Source organism: Crinia signifera, chromosome 5, assembly GCF_055691185.1.
Source record: "Crinia signifera chromosome 5, ASM5569118v1, whole genome shotgun sequence".
NCBI classification, from domain to species: Eukaryota; Metazoa; Chordata; class Amphibia; order Anura; family Myobatrachidae; genus Crinia; species Crinia signifera.
In genome coordinates, this window is record NC_139221.1 from 216387121 (window position 1) to 216404549 (window position 17429).

Sequence of the window (17429 nt, forward strand, 5' to 3'; positions counted from 1 at the left end):
ATCTGCCAATGAGTATATAAAACTACATACCAGGTGTGTGGAGCTGGAGCAGTAACCAGCTGCTGGAAGGCTGATATCTCTGGTTCTGGGAACAGTAGAGACAAGCTTCTAGTGTTCTTCAAAGGGGGAGAGTCCCAGCTTTTGGAATATACCCTCAGAAAAACTCTAAGTCAGAAATAACCTGAAGTATCTGACTGGGAAGAGCAATTAACAGGCTTGGATGGGGACCACTGCTTTGAAGTCAGATATCTCCGGTCCTCAAGGGCCGATTTTTTTAATTATTGGACCTATGGAAAGAGGGGACCCTCAGCTTTCAGCCTAGGGCCCTTAGACTCCTGTGGGGGTTTCTGGGTACTCAGAAACCCCCCCTGCGTGCGCTACTGGGCCATTGTTTTTTTTTTTTATTAAATTAGATATTAAATTGAAATGCTTTCTGTACAAGCCTAATGGGTGAGCTAAAATGTCTAGCCTCAAAAGGACAATTATGACATTATGTATAACTGAGACGTGGTGTAATGAGACACAGGGCAGGGCTTTAAACATGAAGGGATATACCCTTTTAAGAAAAGATAGGGAAAAAAGAAGAGGACGGAGGTATGCCTCTATGTAATATCAAATCTAAAACCATGTTTTAAGGAAATTGCCACAGGGACAATTGGGGATAATACAGAGGCCATATGGGCAGAGATAGTTGGCACTAACAAATAATTTGCTAATAGGGGTATGCTACTGTACAAACCACCTGACATTAAAGAAAGAGATGAAGCGTTTCTTTTAGAACAAATAAATCAGCAGGGGAAGGTACTCATTTGGGGGGATTTTAACTATCCAGACATTGCATGGACTAATGAGACAAGCATTTCAACTAAAAGTGGTGAATTTCTAAATGTACTGAAGGACAAATTTATTACACAGTTGGTACTTTAGAAGCATTTAAATGTAAATGGGCCATATTGGACTTCGTGTTAACAGATAATGTGGACTTGATATAAAATATTAATCTAATAGAAAACAGTGACCACAATATGGTTTCATGGTTTGAAATTAGCTTTTGTAAACAACATTTTAAGGGACCATTTTAAATACTTAATGTCAGGAAAGCAACCTTTAATTTATTCGGGGAATCAATAAAATAAATAGAGTTGGATGTTCTATTTGAGGGAAAAAAATGTATAGGAAACGTGGGATACTTTTAAAAGCTGTTAGACACATTAACAAATAATTTTATCCTAATGTGTAACATCAGCAATAAAAAAACATCATGGCTAAACAAAAAAGTAAGAGAAGCAATAAACAATAAGAAGAGAGTATTTAAATTAGACAAAGCTTCTGGGGTAAAAGGTGTAAAAAGGAAACTGAAGCAGCAAAAAGGGAAGCTGAAAAGATTATATACATATAAAGCTAAACAAACCCATAGAGTTCTTTAAATACTGTACCTCAATAACAAATGGTTAAAAAAGAGAATATAGGCATGTTAAGCAAAGCTAATGGAAGTAGCATTAATGAGGATAAGGATAAAGCAAAACTATTAAATTTAGTTTTCTCATCAGTTTTTACTAGGGAAGAGTAGTCAGTGGAATCTACAGGCACCTCAAAAGGGATGAGCCCACTAGAAGTAAATATAGAATTCATTGCAGAGGAGATCCTCAAGAGACTGGGCACAATAAAAACAAATAAATCAACAGGTCCAGATGAGATTCACGCACAAGTTTTGACGGAACTAAAGGAGGATATAGCAATTCCTCTGCACTACATTTTTGACAAAATCTTTTTTGTGTAGTACAGTTCCAAAGGCCTGTAGAATTGCAGAAGTAGTACTGATATTTAAAAAAGGAAAAAGATGACCAAGCGAATTTTAGACCTGTGAGCTTAACATTGATGGTTGGGAAATTATTTGAGGGAATTTTAAGATATGGTATCCAGGAATACCTAGAGATGAATGATATAATCAGTGCTAATCAACATGGGTTTGTAAAGAATAATTCATGCCAAACTAACCTAATAAGTATTTATGAGGACGTTAGCTGAAACATAGACATTGACGATGCTGTAGATGTGGTCTTTGTGGATTTTGCAAGGGCATTTGTCACTGTGCCACATAAAAGACTGGTTAAAAATTTGAGGATTTCAGACTAGGGGCTTAAAATGTGTAGCTGCGTAAGAAACCGGCTACACGACACAGAGCAGAGGGTGGTGGTAAATCGTGCATTTTCAAGTTGGATTCCAGAATTAAGTCAACATATTCATTATTGATATAGAGGATGGGATAATAAGAAGATTCTCTATTTTTGCAGATGACACAGAAATGTGTAGGGTGGTTAGAATAGTTTAGGATGTCTCCATTTTACAGAAGGACTTAGGTAAACTTGATGAATGAACTGATAAATGGAAATTTAGGTTTAACGTAGATAAAAGTAAGGATATGCTTCTTGGAAAATATAACCATTGTAAAATTAGGTAAATCTGAATTGGAAAAGGACCTACTGTCATTGGGCAGCCACTAAGGCAAACAGGATACTAGCCTGTATATTATTATTATTATTATTATAATTTTATTTATAAGGCGCCACAAGTGTTTCGCAGTGCTGTACAAAGGAACAATACAGGGAGACAAAGCTTGGCATAACATTGAATAAATAACAAAAATACAGTACAAATAAAGAGCGCCACAGTTCAATACACATTACAGCTTGGATATAAGTAGTGAGGACTCAATCAACATACAACTAGAGGCTAGATGCCAATGATGGAGATGAGTATGCGGACAAAGATGGTCACTGAGTGTTGGAGTATAGGAGAGCTGTGAGTGAAATGTGAAGAGAAGAGGGCTTTGACAACAGGAGGGAAGAGGGCCCTACTCGGAGGAGCTTACAATCTAGTAGGAAGGGGAGACAGACAGATTACAAGAGGTGCAAGCAAGTGGGTGGTGGTTAGATAGCAGGATGTAAACAGGCAAGGGGTCGGAGAACCATCTGGTTTATGCAGTGGAAGGGTATGCTTTGATGAATAGGTGAGTTTTCAGTGCCCGTTTGAAGCTTTGCAAGGTCGGGGAGAGTCTAATGGAGCGAGGGAGTGCGTGCGCGTATAAAAAAAGGAATGGAAACTAGGGAAGACAATGTAATTATGCCACTCTACAAGGCATTGATTCAACTTCACCTTGAATTTGGAGTGCAATTCTGGGACTCACATTACAAAAAGGACATTGGAACTGGAAAAAGTCCAGAGAAGAGCAACCAAGCTAATAAAAGGGATCGCTGTCTTAAGCTACTAAGACAGAGTAGTCAAATTAAGAATGTTAACACTACAAAAGAGACATTTAAGGGGAGACATGCTTAAAATGTACAAATATATCAGGGGTCAATATTCTAAACTATCAGACAACCTCTTTACCTTGAGGTCAGAAACTAGGACACAAAGGACATGTGTTGAGACTAGAGGAGAGAAATTTCCGTACCCTTAGATGGAAAGGTTTTTTTTTACGGTCTGGTCAATAAAGGTTTGCCAACTCTCTTTCAGAAAAGGTGGTGATGGCAGACACATTCAACACATTTAAAACAAGGTTGGACCAACATTTTCTTGAAAAAAACATTCAGGGATACAACTAATCACTACTCAGCCTATAGATGGAACAGATAGTAATACTAAAATGGGGATATAACATCTAGTGTATACCACCTAATGGGTCCTGTAACAGGTTGATGGACGTAAGTCTTTTTTCAACCTCAACTACTATGCTACTATGTTTTATAGTTAATGTTTATCTTGTTTGCATCATCTTCAATGTCTGAGGAATATGTAATTGATATATCATGCCTTAATAAATAAAAAGGCTTTTGTGCTGCACACCTGCATGTATTTTACTTCTTAGTATTGCGAAAATTGGTCCTTCTGGTCCAGCGGTCATCATTAGTAACATGTTGTACGTGTCCCTTTAGCTATTTAGAAAATCTGTTGCAGTTGACTGGTGCTTGTAATGTGAAAGATTGCAGTTTTGTGAATGTAACACCCACTATACACCCCTGACATGACAATAGAAATTGCGCATGCTTCTGAAAGTCAGTCCCAGAGCACTCCCCCTTAATTGTTGTTCTGTGACAATGTCATTGCAAAGACTTGGTGATCGCATTTTACTGCTTTTATATATGCTAGTAGGGGGTCATGCATGTTTATTGAGTTTTTTCCCATTTTGTGGGCATGCACAGTATGCTGATAATCACTCATTGCACGCATTCGCACATTTGCAACTGCTGTTGAATTAGGCCTTTTATTCACTAAGCAGTACAGTCTCACAATGTAAAAGTATGCAGAATGGGGCATGACATTGTCATTCTGGATTTATGGCCTAAAAGACTAAAAGTTCCACATTTGAAGAAAAGTTATTCTACAGAGAAGAAAGGGTGTAGGGTGGATAAGGGTGTAGGCCTGGGCCTGGTCCTCTGTAGCCAGAACACACAATTTTTATGTATTACAGCACGGATGTTGTAATGGTTAGCATTACTGCCTAACAGCACTGATGTAATGGATTCTATTCCCACCACGGCCCTAACTGTGTGGAGTTTGTATATTCTCCCCGAGATTGCATGGATTTCCTCTGGGTACTCTGTTTTCCTCACACAACCCAAAATTATACTGGTAGGTTAATTGGTTCCCAACAAAATTATCCCTAGAATGTCTGTGTGGGCCTGTTCATGTTGTAGGAAATATAGATTGTAAGCTCCACTGGGGCAGGGACTGATGTGAATGGTCAAATATTCTCTCTGTAAAGTGCTGCAGAATATGTGTACACTATATACATAGCTGGTAATAAATAATATAATGGGTGGCCCCCTCCAGGAACTACACCCATTAACTCCCTGGCCTGCCTGAAGTCTCTATGGCCGTGCATGATCTTTTGTACATCTGAACTCTGCTGATCTTGGTGTTGTGTACAATGCTTATCACACTATATCCTTCAGCTTTCCAACAGCATTTCTATTGTACATTTCCAGGCCCTTCCTATCTACTTGCCCTCCTGTTGGGAATACTATATATGAGGAACCAATGAGTGACTGTAATGTGCTGAGCAAACACATAGGGCAGTATTCAATGAGAATACTGACGAGGTGCAGCGAATCCTGTTTAGGATTCGCTGCACATTCGCCACTGGTCGCTGTGTTCCGGAGCCTCGCTGGCTCCAGTATTCAACGAGTCAGGGGCTCACTGCCCCTGACCGGTGAATTTTAACTCCTGCGACAATGCCGCAGGGAGCCTGAGGACGTCGGCAGGCAGGGAGATGGAAGTCTCCCTGCCTGCCCCAGAACGTTTGTGGTGGGGAGGTGGGCTCCCCGGGTGCCAGGCAGCACAGGCTGCCCCCCGGGGGTGCCAGCAGGGGACCGGGTATATTCACTACACCCGATCATGCATATGTAATGATCGGGTGCAGTGAATATATGAATATCTAATGAGCGGCTCGTCTCTCGGCCCCCTGCTGGCTGCTCGTGTAAAAAAATATATATATATTTTTTTTTAAATTAAATATATATTCATGTGCTTACAATAAAAATAGCATGCCCCTCCTCAGAATAAAATTCCAGATTTTTTGACACCAATTGTAAAAAACAAAACACTTTATTTTAAAAGTTCACATTCCACTTCACCATAAAAAGATAGCGATTGCTACTCGGTGAATCATGGCGAAAAAAACCTTGAAATGTATTCGCCATCTGGTCATTGAATAGGGTGATTCACCGTTTTAGTCAGAAATTCGCCTTACAGCACAAAATCGCCATAAAAACCTGGCGAATCAGCCTCATTGAATACCGCCCATACAGTGATTAGATGTGATTCATGCAAAAACACAAGTAATAAAGCCCTACACCATCATTCTAATAATAATAATTGCATGGTATCCTCTTCATTTACACATAAAGAGTTATATGACTAACAAGTGACACCTTCATTTACACATGAAGTTGATTCTATCAGAAAGAGTATTCAGCATGCAGTATGACTAACAGTATGGTTAAATATACGGGGTAATCCAGCTTTTCTCTGCTGTATTCCCCGTCTAGTCAAATTCCTTTAATAGCCTTATATATAAACACACAGTTTATTTAGCTACTGTATGTCCAGTATACTTGTACAAGTCATCAAATAAGTTGTACAAGTAGATACTAAAGTACACATTTTGCTAAATTAAGGAACAACTTATTTATTTTATTTTATAGACCTTTATAAAATGAGACCATACATGAATAATGCTAATTTTTTTGACACCTTAGGTTTAAAACCCAAACAAGTCAGAAGGATCATGAGTCCCTGCTTTTACAGTCTGCATTCATACTGAAAATCAAGATAAAGCAAGCTTTTACCCTGCACCACGGGAGACTTCTATCTTCCCTGAGCTCACCATAGGACACCTGCGTTTGACAGGTGTACCAACCCAGTATATTGTGGTATACTGTAATATGATGCTTTTGCTGTTATTCTGCCCAAATGGTGTGAAGGAGGGTAATCATTACATATTTTAGTTATACCTAAGCAGAAATGTAAAGAGTTGTAGATATGTTGAAATAGCAACATAAATTACAAGTTTTTAACGATTATCACCATATCGCACATCATAAATTAAACTGCACACCAAATATTATTAAAAACTGCAAAAACAGTGAAATCACTATTTGAAAGATTGATTTAAAAACCTGATTCTGGGAATCACCAACAATGTTTTCACTCAAGATTAGTTCAAATCTATTGGCTAATGCTTACAAGTTGGTAGAGGTGTAGTGGGTGTGTGCAAGAAGGGAAGTCCATACGTCGATTCCAAACCAATATACTTAATTTTATTGAAGCTAACAGGATACATTTGAGAAAAGATAAACAGCAGTCAATGGGCGGTATTCAATGAGGCTGATTCGCCAGGTTTTTATGGCGATTTTGTGCTGTAAGGCGAATTTCTGACTAAAACGGTGAATCACCCAATTCAATGACCAGATGGCGAATACATTTCAAGGTTTTTTTCGCCATGATTCACCGAGTAGCAATCGCTGTCTTTTTATGGTGAAGTGGAAGGTGAACTTTTAAAATAAAGTGTTTTGTTTTTTACAATTGGTGTTAAAAAATCTGGAATTTTATTCTGAGGAGGGGCATGCTATTTATAATAATAATAATAATAATAATAATAATAATAATGATATTTATATAGCACTTTTCTCCCAATAGGACTCAAAGTGCTTCACACATTGTCTTTACAGCTCGAAATACAAAACAAGCTTAACAGTAGATGTCAGTGAAATGCTTGAGTAAATAAGTATGTCTTTAGTCTATTTTTAAAGGATTCTATAGTGGGCGCTTCTCGCACTGTGCGAGGAAGAGAGTTCCACAGAGTTGGAGCAGCAAAGTTGAAAGCTCGACCCCCAGATGAATTCAGGAAGATTCTGGGTACTGTTAGTAGTCCTTCTTCAGTGGATCGTAGTAATCGAGTAGGACAGTAAGGGATCAGCAGCTGTAGCAGGTACCTTGGGCCCTGGTCATGTAGGGCCTTGAAAGTGAGTAAGCCAATCTTGAAAACGATTCACCATTTTACAGGTAGCCAGTGAAGGGCGTAGAGAATGGGAGTTATGTGGCAGGAGCGGGGCTGGTTAGTTAATAGTCTGGCGGCTGCATTTTGTACCAGCTGCAAGCGGTGCAATTCTTTTGCTGGAAGACCCAGGTAGAGAGCATTGCAGTAGTCTAGTCGTGATGATATAAATGCATGTATGACTTTAGGAAGGTCTTCTGAGGGAATTAAATGCTTGATTCTGGCTATGTTTCTCAGATGAAAGAATGAGGATTTGATTGTGGCTGACACCTGATGTTTAAGTGTCAGGCCATTATACAGGACAACACCAAGATTCCGCACATGATCAGAGTTTTTTAGTGCTGTGCCCCCCAGCTTAAGACCTGTCAGTTGGCTATGCTGCCGTCTTGTCCTGTGATTTATCATCAGGACTTCTGTTTTATCTGGGTTCAGTTTTAGCCAACTGGCACTCATCCACTCCTGGAGCTCAGCTAGGCAGCCATTTAAGGTTGTTATTGTGTTATCGGTGCCTGGAGCAAAGGACAGGTACAGTTGGGTATCATCTGCATAGCAGTGGTAGACCAGGCCGTGACGTCTGATTATGTCACCAAGTGGAAGCATGTATACTGCAAAAAGCATGGGAGATAGTATAGAGCCCTGTGGGACACCACAAGACAACGGCACTGGTGGTGAAGAGTATACTCCCGATGCAACTCTCTGTGACCTGCCAGCGAGAAATGATTTGAACCAGCTAAGGACTGTGCCACCCAGGCCACAGAAATTCTTCAGGCGCTCAATTAGAATCCCATGGTCAATGGTGTCAAATGCTGCAGAGAGGTCCAGAAGGATTAGGATTGAACAGTCTCCTCTATCCCTTGCATTTAGAAGATCATTGAGCACACATGTTTCTGTGCTATGTCTTCTCCTGAATCCTGACTGGAATGGATCATAAATGTCATGGGTTAACAGGTGGGTCTCTAGTTGAGTTGCAACCACTTTCTCAATAACCTTTCCTAGAAAAGGAAGATTTGATACTGGCCTGTAGTTGGTCATGCAGTCAGGGTCTAAATTAGATTTTATTTGTTGCACGCCGCCGCCCGGGCTGCAAGGCACCCGGACGGACGGCGGATGCGGCAGTGAGTGACGCGGCCGGGGGCGTTGCCAAGCAGCGTCCCAAGCCTCACTCTAGCGCTGAGCATCGGGACGTTGCTAGGCAACGTTCCCGAGCTCCCGCGCGGCGGCCGCAGACACGCGCACCTGACGTCAGTCAGGTGGCCCGAAAATTAAATAAATAGCCGGCGTCTGCTGGGCACAGATGCCGGTTATGGCTTTTTGGTTACTGTGTACTACCAAAGCACGCTTCCCGGTCCCCTAGGCTTCCAGGTCCTCGGTCCTAGTGACCTGTCAGCTTCTGTGTCCTGCTCCTGTCAGTGTCCTGTCTGCTGCAGTGTCCTACTTCTGCCTGTGTCCCAGCTTCGGCCAGTATCCGGAATCTGCCTAGCCATCCGCAACTTCTTGAGGCCAGCTTCAGCGTGAGCTTGCGTTCGGCCCACATCTTCCATCACCCGTGGGTCACGTAAGTGCTCCTTTGGAGCTTTGGTCCCTATTTCTCATATTCAGTGGTCCGCTGTGGCCGTGCCCCTCCGTGGGCTTACTTTTCATTGTCCTGCTTCTTCTCGTGGTCTGCCGTGGCCGTGCCCCTCCGTGGGCTTACTTTCCATTGTCCTGTTCCTTGCCGTGGCCCACTGTGGCCGTGCCCCTCCGTGGGCTTACTTTTCATTGTCCTGCTCCTTCCCGTGGCCGTACCCCGCAGTGGGTACAGTGTTATCCTCACCAGCTGTTACCCCTCTTATTCTACCTCCCATTAGTCGATTATCCTATCCGTTAGGCAGGGAGTGTTCCTTGGGTTTTCAGTGTTTTGAGGAGTCGTGGTGTTTCCTGCTGGGGATTCCTCTACCGGTCCTCCTTGTGTCTGCGACTCGGTCGCATCCCGGTTTGGCCAGGTGCCGGCAGGCAGGGGTTTACTTCCAGCTAGGCCCAGTAGCCAGTGATCATCTTGAGTACCCTGTGGCGATCGTCTACCCCTTGTCCATTCCTAAGACCTGGCTGCATCGGGGTCGGAGCGGGCTTAACTCGCTCGTTCGGACGCGGCGGCCACAGGTGAAGTCTAGCTCTGCAGGGGTTTACCATCTGCCTCAGGGGCTCAATAGAGTTAGAGTAGCATCCGCTGTGGCCGTCCTAACCGGCGGTCCCGGCTGCGGGCTCACGCCTGACCACCTGCTCTCTCACCACCAGCATTCACTCCCCCGGGTCCCGGTGGACAACATAACACTATTTTTATTCATGTGCTGTAAGCACATGAATATATATTTAATTAAAAAAAAATATTATTATTTTTTTACACAGACCAGCCAGCAGGGGGCCGGAGCCGAGCCGCTTATTACATATTTATATATTCACTTCACCCGATCATTACATATGCATGATCGGGTGTAGTGAATATACCCGGTCCCCTGCTGGCACCCCCGGGGGCCCACCTCCCCCCCACAAATGTTCTGGGGCAGGCAGGGAGACTTCCATCTCCCTGCCTGCCACCGTCCTCAGGCTCCCTGCGGCGTCCGCCGCAGGAGCTCAAATTCGCCAGTCAGGGGCAGCAAGCCCCTGACTCGTTGAATATCGGAGCCGGCGAGGCTCCGGAACACAGCGAGCAGTGGCGAATGTGCAGCGAATCCTAAACAGGATTCGCTGCACGTCGCCGGTTTTCACATTGAATACCGCCCAATGTGTTTAGGGATTAATACCATATAACTATACAGCACAGTAGCATCCCAATAACACTTTTTTATACACATGCAGATAATTTTACTGAGTCATGTAAACAGATCTTACCTGAAATCTAGATAGTCTGACCTCTAAGTTTGGTAAATAATATTTACTGTCTAAATAACATCTGTGATGTTATTTAAGCAGAGGAGTAATGCACTCTAACACACAGTTAAGAAACAGTATGTAGCGTTTAACCATTAAAATACACAACAACAAAAACTAGGGACAAAAAACTCATTCATGTACAAGCATTACAATGAAATTCCCAATTTATTTACTTGCGGATTTATTAAGTGGTCTCATAACTCCATTTATATAAATGTGTGCACTAAACTAAATATGAGATGTTTAGGTCTAATTCCGGATCAGCATTGTGTGTGTAAAAATAGCTGCAGACATCCTCCCTTTATCATAGTCAGAATGATATAAATTAGGTATCTGCAGGATGCATTCATTATGCAACATTTATTTAATGAATACCACAATTTGTTAATTTATTAAACAATTCTACATTTATTAAATGTTTCGCATAAGAATTGCATAAGAATTTTGCATAAGAATGTAAGCTCTCATGAGCAGGGCCTTCTTTCCTCGTGTGCTTTTCCTTCTCTTAAACCATCTTCTGGTTTTCTGCCATGCTGATACTCATTCCAGTGTCCTCTGCTGATACAGCTGTGGTTATGTACCCTCTACTTGTCCTTTACTGTATTTAACTGTAAGTCACTGTTTTGCTTATTCCTTTATGTACTCTGTAATTGGGCGCTGTGGTTCCCTTGGGATAATAATAATCTGCAGAATGCTGACATGTTCACAATGTTCATAAACAATGGGGGGGGGGGATATGCACAGAAATTAAATGTATAATGAAATGATGATAGTCAAAGCTAACATAACACATACTGTAGAGCAGTGGTTCCCAACCTGGGGTACTAGTACCCCTGGGGGTACTCTGCAGACCAGTTGGGGGTACTTGAAAATAATATTGGTAATGGCGGAAGACGAAGAAGTCTTCAGCATAAGTCTCCCATTGCCATGGAGACGAATCACGTTGCATCACTTTCGGTTCTGTCTGCATCGTCATTAGCGTCTTCTCATGTTTTTGCCCGATCAGCAATCCTCTGGGAGCTACTTGCGCTGCCACAGGTGGAGGAAGCAGTGGCATTAATCTTACAGGCGTTAGCAGGAACCCCGGAGACAGTACACAGCCAGCGACCAGACACAGGGACTCAATTCCTGACCACACACTACTCAGCTACTCCTTAATATAAGGACACGCATACGGACACACATACCGCTTACTTCCACTCCACTTGTAAGTACTGTGGATAATTCAAATTGAGAGGAGGGGGTACTTATAAATGAAAAGCTTAATTAAGGGGTACGGGAGAGAAAAAAGGTTGGGAACCACTGCTGTAGAGTGACGATGTCTTCTGTCTTCACAGCTCCATCTCTTCATATCCAGCAAGTTTGAAACAGATCAGTGTCCCTGCAACAATTGCTTTTACTTTCTGAGTAATTTGTTCCATCAAGTTGCCTCTAGTGGTAAGTGGCGGTTCTTCACCTCATAGGGGAGTATTCACTGCAGTTTTTTTCTCCATGTGCAGCGAATCCTGTTTAGGATTCGCTGCCAGCCCTCCCTGTCACCTTATTCAACGCTGCAGGGGCTTGCTGCTCCTGATGGCTAATTTTAACCCCTGGGAGCTGGGGGACGGCAGCAGGCAGGGAGATGTAAGCCTCCCTGCCTGCCCCAGAATTTGTGGGGGAGAAGGAGGGCTCCTGGGGACACAGGCAGCAGAAGCTGCCCTCCCCCCCGGGAGAGCTGGCGGGGGACAGGGGTAGGGAGCCGCTTCACTGGTCCCGCTCGTAATAAGCCGGGACCAGTGTGAAGTGAATATATGAATATTTAATGAGTGGCTCCCGGCCTCCTCCTGGCGAATGTGTTAAAAAAAATGTAAAAAATAAAAATTAAATATATATAAATGTGCTTCATGCACATTAATAAAAATAGCATTCCCCTTCACAAAAAAAAAAAATCTGATTTTTTTTTACACCAAAACCCCCCCAAAAAAACCTTTATTTTAAAAGGTCACTTTCCAGTTCACCTAAAAAAGATGTTGAATGCAAAACGGTGAATCATGGCGAAAATCATGCTGAAAACAGTTCTCCATCCTAGCATTGAATACACTCTCAGCGTATCCCAGTGAAAACCCCATTGAAATACACCAGCGAATTGCAGCGAGCAGGAAATGGAGAACTGGCCGGCATTCACTGTTCGCTTTCGGCGAACAGTGAGCATTGAATAGGGTAAATCAGATTTTCACCGCAAGGAGCGAAAACAGCCCGATTCGCCCCCAAAAAATGGTGATTTAGGAGCATTGAATACTGGCCATAGAGGGGAGGAGTAGTTAGCCATTACATATATACAGGGTTATTTCTCAGCAGGCTCCAGCAGGGACTGAAGCCCTTATTCTAGTTCGCTCTTTCTGACAAAATCTTTCTTTGATGGACAAAACCATGTGCACTGCAGGGGGGCAGATTTAAAATGTGCAGAGAGAATTAGATTTGGGTAAGTCATTTTGTTTCTGTGCAGGGTAAATACTGGCTGCTTTATTTTTACACTGCAATATAGATCTCACTTTGAAGTAAAACCCCACCCAAATCTAATTATCTCTGCACAAGTAACACCTGCCTCACCTGCAGTGCACATGGTTTTGTCCATCTAATGCTGTGTACACACAGGGGCGATAGGGGCTGAAATCGCTGGGAATATGGTCGGTGAGCGACCATATTGCCAGTGATTGGAGTGTGCACCAGCGATAAATTGCCGGGTGCACGCTCCTGTTTTCAGCCCCTGAATGGTCGCTGGTCGGAGGAGCATGCTCCTCCGACCAGTGACATCCCCTGCCTCTTCACCCAGCAGTGTTTAAATTTTCGGTACTTGTGAGTTATCCGGGCTGCCGATTTTTTGATTGTATGCCTTAAGTTAAGGCATACAATCAGATGCGATGCGATATCGCATCGCATCGCATGCGATCATCGGATGCGATGACCCGATTTTTCCATAGGAATCAATGTTAAAATTGACTGAGTCCATTTTAACATGGAATTCAATGGGAAAAAGGGGTCCTTTTCATACCCCTACTATCCAAGTGGGCATGGAGTTGGATATAAACCTGTGGCGAGCGTAGCGAGCCACCGAGCCCGAAGCGTGGCGAGCGTAGCGAGCCCCGCGAGGGGACGGTATTCTGTGTCCCCTCGCGGGGCTCGCTACGCTCGCCACGCTTCGGGCTCGGTGGCTCGCTACGCTCGCCACAGGTTTATATCCAACTCCATGCCCACTTGGATAGTAGGGGTATGAAAAGGACCCCTTTTTCCCATTGAATTCCATGTTAAAATGGACTCAGTCCATTTTAACATTGATTCCTATGGAAAAATCGGGTCATCGCATCGCATCGCATCCGATGGTCGCATGCGATGCGATGCGATGTGCCCGATCCGACCCGATTTAGAAATCGGCAGCCCGGATAACTCACAAGTACCAAATTTTCATCTGCGACCATCTCTGGTCGCAGATGAAAACGGGACACGGGGCAATATGATTGCTGAGCAATATATTGCTAGCGATCATATTGCCCCGTGTGTACGCACCTTAAGAAAGATTTTGTCAGAAAGAGTGAACTAGAAAAGGGCCTCAATTCCTGATGGGGCCTGATTAAAAATAGCCCTGCATATATAGATATGTGTACTTGAATTGAACATTTAACTTTATTAAACATTCAACTTTATTAAACATTCTCTTAAAACCTTTTATTTTGTTTTTAGTGTGATCACTTGCAACACCACAGTGATGTAAAAGCAATAGAAAATCTTTAGAAAATATTATAATCTCTTGAGTAGGAATCTCTAACTGAAGAGATCAAATTAATAGGTGAAAAGGGTAGGAAAAAAATGCAGAAAAATAAGTGAATGACTGACCTATGGCTGCTTCGATAACACTACTTGATTGGTTCCACTTTGTCCTCAAATATTCACTATTGGTATGAATAAAGGTATGTATTAAATCCGACGATACAGACTGATTACTAACTTAACTTGCTCTGATTAGCCCTATACATTACCATTGCTCTGATTAACCCGATTTAAATTTAACACATTTGTTTTATGTTTTATATAGATTTTTCCAAAATGTCTGTGTATTATGTCCACATTTATATATTTATAAAGTATAAGGTGTGCCCAAATGAAAGGAGACTTTTGCTGAAGTGGCGTTGTATCTAAATCGCAGCGGGTTAATGCGTTTGCCGATAGATGGCGTGGTGTTTTTCCCAGTTACGCATATGTAGTGACGGCTTCACCAAAGTTTCTTCATTACTGGAATGTTGTTTTGCACAGTCGGATGCGTGATTGAATTCCTCCAGATTTGTAAAAGCTTTTATCCAACTTGGCATGTCCTTGATACTTTCGCGTCCCACCTCATAATGCTGACAGCACCGGAATATGGGGGCCAATACAGGCAGAAGATTGACACATGAAAGGCTGACATGCATTAGGTTAACATGGTCAAAAAATCAACACACTCAAGGGTCGACGTGAAAAAGGTTGACATGGGAAAAGGTCGACATTCTTTTTTAATTTTTTTTAAACTAATTGTTCATACTTTACCATCCAATTGGGCATAGAGTTAGTTTGTAATAGTGTGCCGAGCACAGCAAGGCACCGTGTCCGAAGCATGGCAAGCATAAGCACTGATATGATGTCCATGTCGACCTATGACCTAATAATCCAGGCATAGCCAATTCCTTCTGTGCATGTATCAGTTCACCCCCCCCCCCCCCCATCACTCTTGGCACTTATAATTTTCAGATTTCCTCAAATTGATACCTAATACAGTTAAATCACAAGCATACACTTACACGTTTACAGTGCTAACATGCAAAATATCAAAATTCTGCAGACACCAGAGCATAATGATTAAGTTTTGGTAGTGGAAACCCTTTACGTGGTTAAGCTGAAGAAGGGGAGGTTTAGGCACTAGAGCAGTGATTCTCAACCGGTTTACCTTGCAGCACACTAAATTAGATTCTAAAATTGCCAATGCACACCATGAGATCCCCCATAGGGAAAAACACATTGGCCCCCACAGGAAAAAAAAACAAGCCTATTGGCCCCCATAAAATAAAACAATCACACTGGTCCCCACAGGTAACAAAAATAAGATACATTGGTCCTTTGCATGAGGAGACCAGTAAATAACAGTTGAACTGGTAGTGGCTGTAAACTGGTTGGGCATCTCTAGATCTGGGGGCACACTTGAGAACAGCTCAGTGTACACTATTTTGCCACGGCACCGTGGTTAAAATACACTGCACTAGAGGATAAGAGTTAGGCTACAGTAGGGAAAGGTTAGGGTTCGGCTACAGGAGTGGACAGTTAGGCTACAGGAGGGGAGTGTCAAGGTTAGTCACTAGTGGTAGAGGTTACTGTCATATTACAGGTACTCAGACCTGCACCTGGACAGGCCAATCACATCCAATCAGCACCCTATTACAATGCTAGTAGCCGCTGATTGGCTGGCAGCCCTTCAAGTGAAATAACTCATATGGGTTCTGCCATTATCGGGTGCATACATAGCATGTCTGTGTCTGAATGGCTTGGGTGTGCTTTTTATTTTTTAACCCCTGGGGTCACCTAGTGAAGAGGACTGACCAGCACAAGGGTTAGGTAAGTATGTCATAGATGAATTCTACTGGAGAAGAGTATGGAATGGTGGTGAGGACAAGGTGAGTATATGTGAGTGTGAGTCTGAGTTTTACTTTCGAATCTGACTTTCACTGGATGCTATCAACTCGGCACCCACTGCCCAGGGGTGCTAGGGATAATCCCAGGCTTCAAACTAGCCCTGTGGGATCCTTGCGGGGACCCCTTTATTGGAAAAACAAAATTCATGGTAAGTTTCTGTGTTTGACTAAGAAAAATTCAACCATGTCTGATAAATCACTAGCGTGTTTAAAATTGACAGTGAACAAGGAAATAGGTGACTGAAGTTGGGTAAACTCAGGACAAACACGATTCTTAGTAGATTTACCCTTTACAATCCTGGTTTTAAGTATGTCCATGCTTGAGCATAGATGCGTAAGTCAAGAGGTACAATACTGTACTAATTAAATCACCTGTGCTCAAGCATGCATAGTTTTAAAATCAGGACAGCTAGGAGGACTTGAGGGCTGAGTCTTTGAGACAGTAGTCCATTCTCTGTCATTTCTGAAATGCATCAAGTAAGCTTGCTTTGTCTGGTATGTGGATCACTGGATTCTGTTCTGTAGTGTTCAGGGGAAGTCTGCTCAGTTGAAGACTTCTGAATCTGTTAATGTGGTTAAAAAACAATTAACTCTGGGCATATGGAAGGAAACGTACAAGATCACTTTGAGTTCAACTGAAACCTCCAGCAGCGAATCCAAGGAGTCAGACTTTTCCTGTTGGCTAGAAATGGAAAACTCTTTAGAAAGAGCTTTTTATAGCCCAGGTACCTGTGAAAGTGTGTAACAGGCTCAAGAAATCTGTCCCTTATACATTTACAGCAGCTGGAAGAGATGCATACAGAATGTATTTCTGGGTGGGGCCTGTAAGGATAAATGTGTAGCCCCTCGACCTGGTGGCCCCTTAGGTACCCGTGAGAATGTATTCTTAACACTACACACCAAACACACGGTGGCGAGTCAAGAAACATTCTGATTTATTAGGAGTTTAACAGTAAGTTAAAAAGACATGATACATGGGTGTATACAAGTGCATATTACATTCTGATTGGTCTGTTAGGTTGCAGGGCAAATTCAACAGGGGGGGGCATACAAAATATCATACACAAAGAAAATGAGTAACAAGGGGGGTTTTTGATTATAGAGGAGTTTATACATGAACACACTGCATAGCAATTTCAAGAGGGGGAGGGTTGGGAGAAACTTAGATAAGACACGCTCAGGCTTACAGTATGACCTTGTAATGTAGCCATAGAAAAACCATAATGAGAACAGTTCTACGTGCAAATTCTTATATGCTACATGGGTTC